The sequence below is a fragment of the Marmota marmota genome, unplaced genomic scaffold, assembly GCF_001458135.2.
Source record: "Marmota marmota marmota unplaced genomic scaffold, marMar, whole genome shotgun sequence".
Classification (NCBI taxonomy): domain Eukaryota; kingdom Metazoa; phylum Chordata; class Mammalia; order Rodentia; family Sciuridae; genus Marmota; species Marmota marmota.
Window position 1 is genome coordinate 58,677,368 of NW_025999968.1, and position 9,676 is coordinate 58,687,043.

The 9,676-nt window shown below is 39.7% G+C and overlaps 1 long non-coding RNA gene across 10 annotated transcripts in view; it reads right to left on the reverse strand.

Moving 5' to 3' along the window:
* Nucleotides 1-4,371: 4,371 nt before the first annotated feature.
* The window catches only part of LOC107136483, a 30,053-nt gene continuing 24,748 nt past the window's right edge, over nt 4,372-9,676 (reverse strand). The window contains exons 2-6 of one of the 10 annotated variants that reach the window (XR_007347788.1): nt 9,600-9,650; nt 8,470-8,535; nt 7,395-7,518; nt 6,834-6,959; nt 4,372-5,188 (exon numbers count right to left, since the gene is read on the reverse strand). This is a non-coding gene — a long non-coding RNA (uncharacterized LOC107136483). Of the gene's footprint in view, nt 5,189-6,833; nt 6,960-7,394; nt 7,519-8,469; nt 8,536-9,434; nt 9,457-9,532; nt 9,552-9,599; nt 9,651-9,676 lie in introns of those variants that run through there. The other 9 variants (XR_007347790.1, XR_007347791.1, XR_007347786.1 and 6 more) reach the window with 9 other exon arrangements.

Here is a 9,676-nt window from a genome sequence, read left to right on the forward strand (position 1 = left end):
ACCATTTTTCCATGTACAACATGAAGATGCTTCTTCTCTAGTAGGATTATCTGACACTCAAATGAGGTGATCTATTTTTTAAGGAGCCTGTGGCCTACTGGGAACATAACAGGTGAGCAAGGAAGGGGAGCTTTCAAACTCTTAGTGACTATAATGAGAGAGGAATTCAGCAGTACACCTGGGTGTGAACCAAGAAAATCTAAGGAAGCTTCATGGAAGAGGTGTCATTTTATATTTTTGTTACTGGGGATTGAACTCAGGGACACTTAACCACTGAGCCACATCGCCAGCCCTTTTCTCTATTTTATTCAGAGACAGGGTCTCTTAGTAACAGAGTCACTTAGGCCCTCGCTAAATTGCTGAGGCTAGCTTTGAACTTGCAATCCTTCTGACTCAGGCTCCCGATCCACTGGGATTACAGGCGTATGCCACCATGCCCAGCAAGAGATGTCATTTTAAAACAGTTTAGACAGAAGAAATTGAAAGCACTCCCAGAGGGAGAAAAAGCTGAAGGCCTTGAAACAAAAGTGAGGACATGTAGGCAGGTTTGGTGAAAGGAGGGGCCTCTCAAGTTTGTTTCTCAAGATGAAGAAAAGGTCTGTGCACTGGGACCCCACAGGGAGACTGCCAGGCAAATTGAGTATGCCCCATGGGCTATCTTAACACCTGAATGAGTGAACGAACAGTCAGACTCTGTACTTACCCCTGATACCCACATCAGTTGTTGATAGAACCCCCACATATAAACCTTGTTCATGCAACGCGAGGGGGAACTGGAGAGTCAGGCATATCAGGTTGCTTTTATTTCCTGTGCTTCCTGGAGAACCTGAGGATAAACCAGCAAGGAGTCCCAAAGCCAAAGCCACAGAACAGCCGTACACACCTGTAATCATAATCACAAATTGGAGGCCAGCCTGGAACAACTTGGCAAAACTCTGTCTCCAAAAAGTAAGGGTTGGGGGTATAGTTCAGAGGTACAGCACCTTGGGTTCAACCCCTATTATCACTCCCCTAAAAAAAAAAAAAAAAAAAATTGTACAAGAAACCCCAAAGCCAGTATTGAACTAAAAACCAGGACCCCCATCCAAATTATCTTCCCTACATAATGCAACTGAAGATTGAGAAAAACAAGACAACTCAAAGACCTTACCACCTCCTCAGTCAGGCTAAATCCTTCCCCACTCTGATCACCCCAAGTGGACAAAGTCCTCTCTGGAAACACTTCTTCCCAGAAGAGGGAGAGCATAAGACAGTGAAAAGGTAGAAGGAGCCTCTCCTAGAGGCACTCTGTCTCCTCCAAAGCCCTCACTCACCTGACCCCTCCCAAGGTGGCAGATGTGGGAAGACCCTCCCAGAGGGGCTTGGCAGACGAAGCACAGGGTGAGTTGTCTCTACTCAGATGCAGAGTGCATCTTGTGTGCCCTTTGCCCGTGTACTGTTTTGACATGCTGTTCCTTTGCTGCCAGGGCATGGATCATCGAGAGCAGACTGCAAGATGTTTTCCAGAACCTTTTCAATAGATTATCCATGCCCCTGCATACTCCGGAACTGCATGCAAGAGTTCCAATTTGGGAATCCTACTACTTAGCCTCTGATTCTTGGCATGCTTGGGGATTAAAGTTACTGGGGAGGGTTCAGATTACCTCAGAGAAGCTCCAAACTTCAGATTTGTTCAGGGCCTTGCACACTAAGGGGTGTGTTCAAGTTGCCCTCACAGGGCAACTCTAAACTCTGGGGATCAAATCCATGACCTTGAGCATGTCAGGCAAGTGCTCTAACCACTGAGGGATGTTCCCTGGGAAGTCCCTTAAGAATCTCTAGCTCAACTATAAACAGACATAAGCTGATCCCAACCTGAATTTTTTTCTTCCTGTAGTTTTGATGCCCAAGGGATTGAATTCAGAGGCTCACAGATGCTAGGCAAATGCTCTACCACTAAGTCACATCCCCAGCCCTGTTTTCAAAATTTTGAAGTGATTATATGCTTGTTTTAAAAAACTCAAAGCATGCAGACATAAATGTATTAAAAAGCTTAAATTCCCTTCCTACCCTGGGAATGGCCGTGGCTACCCACTGCAAAAGTGGCTTCAGACAGCTTTACAGATAGATATATGGACCTATGACAATGGATTCTTTTGTGGGGAGAAAATATTATTAGGTCAAATATTTGGCTTTTTTCTTCTTGTTCTTTATGATCCTCTTGCATCAAGTCTCCAGTCGCTGGGACTACAGGTGTGCAACCCTGCAGCTCGCTGCATTACTTTTTTAGGTAGAACTGACCCCTTAGTGATTCTTCCTAGAAATGTTGCGTGCATCTCATTTACTCAGATCTTCTTTTGTGTCAAAGATTCTAATCATAGTTTTTCTTTATAGAGATAAATGCTCATTTTTGATGGTGACCAAGAACTATGTTGAGACCTGCATAAGAGAGACAGCATGCACTCCTTCACCAGAGTACCAGGCTTATCAGCTCAAATAAATCTGTTGAATTCCTACTTCACAATGGTTTCAGATAAACAAAATAAGAAGTAGAAAGTGAGAATTCATGCAACATGTTTCCCTGGCTGGGATTGTGGCTCAGTGGTAGAGTGCTTGCCTAGTACGTGTGAGACCCTGGGTTCGATAATCAGCACCACATGAAAATAAAGAAAACAAAGGTATTGTGTCAAAAAAAAAAAAAAATTGTTTCTGAAAACCCAAATCAGCATCAGTGGAAATGAGTCTTGCACATTTTAACATGCATCCAAGCATGCAGGGCTTCCAACTTTTCTTCTCTATCAATCATGCATAACAGATTAGTAGTGTATTTTTTAAGTTCTCATAAGTAAGTTGAACTTACTGTCACTAGTTTAACTTTTTTGGTTTTGGTACCAGGGATTGAACTCAGGGGTACTCAATCACTGAGCCACAACCCCAGCCCTATTTTGTTTTTTTTAGAGACAGGCTCCGAGTTGTTTAGCACCTTGCAATTGCTGAAGCTGGCTTTGAATTCCCAATCCTCCAGGTTCAGCAACCCCAACCACTGGGTTATTTATTCTAAGACTCTGGCTGGGAATGTGGCTCAGCAATCAGGCGCTTGCTTTGTACATGAGGCCCTGGGTTCCATCCTCAGCACCACATAAAAAAATAAAAGTACTGTGACACAACTAGAAAATAAACATTAAAAAAAAAGGAGGGGGGGGGGTCTCTCCAAGTTGCTGAGGTTGGCTTTTTAAACATTTTTTAGGTGTAGATGGACACAATACAATGCCTTTGTTTTTTATCTGGTGCTGAGGATTGAACCCAGGTCCTACTTGTGCTAGGCGAGCGCTCTACCACTGAGCCACAATCCCAGCCCTGAGGCTGGCTCTTAATTTGGCAATCCCTCTTACCTCAGCCTTCCAAATCGCTGGGATTACAGGCATGTGCCATGGCACCTTGCTTAACTGTAATTTTCCAAAGGTAAATAAATGCTTTCAGTGATAAAAAATTTAAGATTAGTATAATTTGCACTTATATGTTAAGGATGTTGCTTAGGGGTTTGCAAAGTTGCAGAGGCTGGCCTTGAATTTGTGATCCTCCTGCCTTACCTCCCAAGTCCTTGACAGGTGTTGTGCCACCATACCTGGTAGTCACATAATAAACTACTAGTCAAGTATTAAAAAGTTTTGCAATTAAAAAAACTTTAAACATAAACACTTATTTGTATTTTTCAGTCCTTTTTAAAAAATGTAATCCTAATTTTAATTTTCTTAAAATAAAACCAGTTGTTACTGAGCTACTTCTGTTTAGTAACTTTCAACTACCTCTTTTTTTGTAAATCCACAAAGTGGAGATTGTGATACATCTTTGGCTGTGGATTGAAAGAATGAGGTGCAGGGATTGAACCACTATACTTGTTTGTATGTGTGTGTGTGTGTGGGGGGAGGTCTAAATGTCTGCTATATCATGTTCTTGAAATAAATACTACCCAGCACTGGTAAATGCTACAGAAGGGTATTCACTGACATTGGGAGAAAGTTAACAAGTGTGAGGAAGAGGCCTACAGTCCCAGCCAACCAGAAGGCTGAGGCAGTAATACCACTTGAGCCCCGCATGAAAAACATGATGAAGTGGTCTTTAAAAAAATGAACAATAGAAACCTTATTATACTTAGTTGGAGCCTGTTCTGTACTTATTAATTCAAAAGAAACATCTTCGGCTGGGGTTGTAGCTCAGTGGCACAGTGCTTGCCTTGCACGTTTGAAGAAGTGGGTTTGATCCTCAGCACCACATGAAAAAATGTCTTTACCCCTAAAGACATTTAAAAGTCAAATATCTTCTAAGTACACAGATGTTCAAATTCTCCAAATAAAATTCAAAACATTTTCGTGTTTTATTGATTTTATTGGCTTTGAGATTTTATTGGCTGTATTGAGAATCAGTACACAGACATTTCACTTTGTACACAATTCTTAACACACGTACCGGAAATCTAAAAAGCTTTATACTGTGATTCTTTTTCAGTTATTCCAGTGACTTTCCAGCTTTTAATTTGGAGGCATTTTTTCCTTAATAGAATATCAAGTACCAGTATCTTTGAATGTTATTACTTAGGTCCCACTAATTCAAAACTTTGTCACACACAACATACTCAAATTTTTCATCTTTCACAGCACATTAAAAATATTAGGAAAACTAGACTTCCACAACCAAAGATGTTACAGAGTACATACGATTCTGACAGCAATGATCCAGTAGTGGTCTTCTTTAGGAAACAATTCTACTAAAAAACACAGGAATATAAGTAATTTAAAATATTCAAGACATTAAATGCAATACTGTGACTCCAAACGGCCATTTAATATGCTTTGTATTGTAGGATATAAAACTAACCCCCCACCTATGGAATGTTAAGCTGATACCAAAGACAGTCCAAGCCTCCCATAATTCAATATCCCACTATTTTCTGGTTGTACCCAAAAATAAACAACCAGCAAATGATTTCACTTCTAAAAAAAAATCATTTACACTTAAAAAATGGGATGAGGTGGGATTCCCTCCTTTTTAAAAATGTTTCTAGAGCTACTAAAAAACTTGCATTTACAAAATAGTTGATAAAAATATTCCTCTGGATTGTACAAGAAGGGAGACGGGACCACTGAAAAGACATGGTGTATGATTAATCAGACTTGGCTTCTTTCTCTTCTGCTTCATCAGAAGCTGGACTCTGTAAATCAAAGAAAAGCAATTAAACATCTGATTTCCAGGGCATCTTTGATCTTCAGAATTTAACACATAGGTTTTAAATTAACCATTACTTTGTCTAAGTGATGTCTAGTTAGTGTTGCTAAATCCGAGAAGGCTGTGATGTGCCTTACAGAGAAAAGGTGTGGATAGCTTCACCATCCAGGCATGACTTATAATAATATATAATACACACAAAACAAAGTAATGTACACATCAGTTGAAAAAATGTTGCAATTCTACAATTGCAACTACAATTTCAGGAACCTAACCCTGTATTTCCCCAGGTGTGATGGTCTGGCATTTGAGAAAACTTAATAAAACAAATACTAAAAATAAGGAGAATTAACTATACTTGGTAACACGTACCAGAAGGTCAACTTTATTCCTTTAAAATGTAATTAACAATGAGATTTTCATGTAATATTTGACATGTGGTTAGAATCAGGAAGTTAAAAAAACTAAAACCCAGCTAATTTAGAAATATTTGATCACTAAGAATTTATCTGTAAAAAATCAGTCTAAAAGCTGGTAACTAAATAATTTACCTTTTTTTGGTACCAGGGATTGAACTCAGGGGCACTTGACCACTGAGCCACATTCCCAGTCCTATTTTGTATTTTATTTAGAGACAAGGACTCCCTGGGTTGCTTGGCTCCTGCCTGGCCATTGCTGAGGCCGACTTTGCTGGCAATTCTCCTGTCTCAGACTCCAGAGCCACTAGGATTACAGGCATGCACCACCGCGCCCGGCAGTAATTTACTTTTTCCAGTTTAGCCAATGTAACTAACATAAAGGCATACTAAAATCAAAATTCTTCACTTAAAAAAAAAAAAAAAAAAAAAAACTTCAAGCAATGTCCATAGTACTAAAACAAAACAAAACAAACAAAAACAGTTGCTGGCAATGTAGTTTAGGGAGTGCTTGCCTAGCATGTCGCAAGAACAACAAAACCAAACCAAAGCTGGGGACAGTGGCATGTCTGATATACTACTTCCAGCTATTAGGGAAGATAAGGCAGGAGCCCGGTATAGTGGCACATGTTGGTAATCCCAGCAATTTGTGAGGCTGAGGAGGATCACGTGTTCAAAGCCAGCCTTAGCAATCTCAGCAATGGCAAGGCCCTAAGCAACTCAGTGAGACCCTGTTTATAAATAAATAAAATACAAAATAGGGCTGGGGATGTAGCTCAGTGGTGGAGTACCCTGAGCTCAATCCTCAGTACAACCTCCCCTAAAAAAAAAAAAAGAGGTAGGAGGACTCAAGAAATTGAGGACAGAACAATCAACAAATACCCAAGATTCAAGCATGTCCTAGTCAATATGACAGATCTGTACAATTTGAAAACAAGAAACTGCATACCTACATAAGGTACATGTTCATGTGGAAAGAAATTAAGCTGCATAGCATTTTGTAAATTCTTTCCTAAAATTTTTTATACCAAGAATTATGAATGAATTCTCTGTATGACTTAGATGGTGGACAGACACAGTACTGATGATACTGAGTACTTTAAAATTTTGTGTTCACTTGTTTATATATATATACTTTCAAATTTATTTATAAATTTATAAAGAAAACCTATTATTCAGAGTAAAAAAATCAATGCCAAACACAACACTTCTGACCTCCTCATTTTTCGTTTCTCCATTTTCTGCAGGTAAATCTTCTTTAGTTTCCTGGTTAGCCACTTCAGCCTGTTTTCCCTTTGCTCCCCTTTTCCCTTTTTGAACTTTTTTGTCTGATGATTTATCCTAAAACAGATTAGGAGAATATTCTAAGTATAAACTTCATACTTCCACTGTCTGACTCAATATGGATTACATCCATGGTAACCACTATAACAATGCTAAGCACACATCAACCTGAGTTACCTCATCCACAAGGTAACTTAAGATCCACCCCCAGTAATGAAGACAAAATATGCTAAGGAGATTTATAAGAGTGTTTGCACATCAAGTCTCATTAGCCATAGGATTAAAACTAGAGCCTGTGCTTCACTTTTTCAGCCACCATTACCCCTACCCTCTTTTAAGTTCTACATGACAAAACAAGCAGAAGAGCTTTAAGAATGTCTTCCCAGTATAACCCTACCAACCCACAATTTTCTTTTAAGCCTGAATAATAATCCATCTGGTAGATAATCACTGTCCTGACAAGACTGTTACCCTCACACGAAGACCATTCACCTGGAAAAAGCACCATGTTGTATGGTCATGTTGACTATTCTGCTACAGTTAATCCCTTGATATCTTTTAATGAGTAGCTATAAAAGGATCAATTTTATCTTTTTCATTTAGGTGTTTGAAGAATCTGAAAAGCACAGGTATTAGTATGATATTGTAAACCGAAATACTAGTTTAAAGCAATATAAAACAGTATTTTTGGATATCATCTACCAATGAGGAAGCAGCAGCTTATAAAAACTTCACACAGTTCCCTGTAAATAAAGACTGTAATAATAGTTAAGTTAGGTCACCAGTAGGTTGTATAAAAGATTCCTATGAGTACTGACCAATTACTTAAGTTAAATGGCCACAAGACATGCATGCAGATTTCACATCTTCAAAACTAAGTGGGGGAAAAAATTACTGCAAGGTATTCTGTGCCAGTGGTGGCCTTTCATATATGACACCATGATGACTATTAATCCTACAAATATATTTATAAACAGATACATGTGGAATAACATGGCTGTACATTGTTACCATGAAGTGTTATAATTACTTCTATACTTAGGAACTTCTTTGTAACCTGATTTCTATAAATGTCATTAATTTCAGAACCACTGTCCCAATAATGTACAAATGTAAAGCCTTAAAAAAAGTGAAGTAAAATACACATTATCATTGACTTGAAATAATAATGTTTGTAACCATTGATAGCTAAGTGGGGAATAGGGAGAGAGCAGAGAGCTTGCCTAGCAATGAGAAGGCTCTGGGTCCAAACCCCAGTACCAAAAATAAACCAAATTTTCCTAAGTATGATGTTTCAGCTTTTGAAATATTTACTCCTAAAGAAATGATACAAGTCAGAAGCTCACACTAGAAGTAACTTGAAAAAAATGTATGCATTACACAGTTTGATAATCAATGCACCAAGTAGTGCTTACTCCACATTACTGAATAGAGCTGGACTGTATTCAAAGACTAAGACAAAGGCTTATTAAAACTAAATATAAAAACAAAGAAACTCTTCTCCCATTTTTCCTTTGAGAAAACTTAATCGCAAGTTTTTTCCTCAAATAGGGATAGTTAGACTTACCTTGAGAAGGGGGGGGAAAGATTACATCTGGTGTCCCAAACCCACTGGGGGTAAAACTGTTTGCATCTAAAATATTTTACAGGTAAATCAAGATATAGATAAACAAAGGGAAGAAAAAAAAAAAAAAGAGTGAAACAAGCAAGTATTTTAGCTAACCTGTTTAAAAAGTGGATAATCAAAAAGATGGGTAACAACGATACTTATACCAACATTTTATAACAACATTCACTTTTTTTCAGGTACTCATGAAAAGTTTCTATGGTACTGTGTGAATGGAGAACTACTTAATTGCCTGCTGGAGTGATGTATTATACTTATTACTTCCTTGCACATTTATCTTTAAAAAGATTACAAAAACATGCCTTTTATTTTTACATTCAATTCTATACAATGCTTGAAAAAACTCAAAGCCCAAAAAACCAACCAGCTTGCCTCTTCTGACAATCATGCAGTGCCAACCTTCCATCTACACTTTTGGGAATGGAATGTAGGCGTTATTTTCAAACACTCCCCACCATCACTCCCATCATGAGATACAGGTAGAGCCTTGCAGAGGATGGTTTTCAATGATATGCCCAAATGTGAAAGTTTATGAATGACTTCCATATATTTTGCTTTTAACTTAAAAGTCATCAGATTTACATACACCTAAGAATAACCTGTATTCTGAAAACTTGCAAACCACAATCTGAATGGTGCGTCATAAATTTATTCTGGAGCAATAAATCATCCCGTTGACCCAAAGGCTGTTAGCACAGCAACTGCACTGGCAATAAAATACTTCTCAGGGAACACACACTTCTGATCTGCCCGCATCCAGGGTGAAAAGAGGGGATCTCGGCTTGGAAACCGTGCACAAACCTACCCGTCCTTCCTGCCGGCCGGAGTGCCTAGCTGGCCGTGTCCCTACCAGGCCCTGTCCCTGGGAGTGGGAACGTGGGGTGCAGGAGCGAACCAGTACCTACCGCACCGCCCAGCTTTCCTCTGAACCTGAAGCCAACGCTCCTCCAGCTCAGACTTCCTAAGTGCTGGCGGCCTTAATGGGACGCGCCACTCCCCTTACCCCGCGCGAAGATCCACGCGCAGCCCCACCATCGACCGGAGGCCCACCGCGCAGGCGCCGCACCCACCTTGCCCGCCGCCTTCCGAGGCTTGGCGTCCGCCTTGGCAGGAGCAGGCTTCTGAAAGGCAAAAGCAGCGCTCAGCC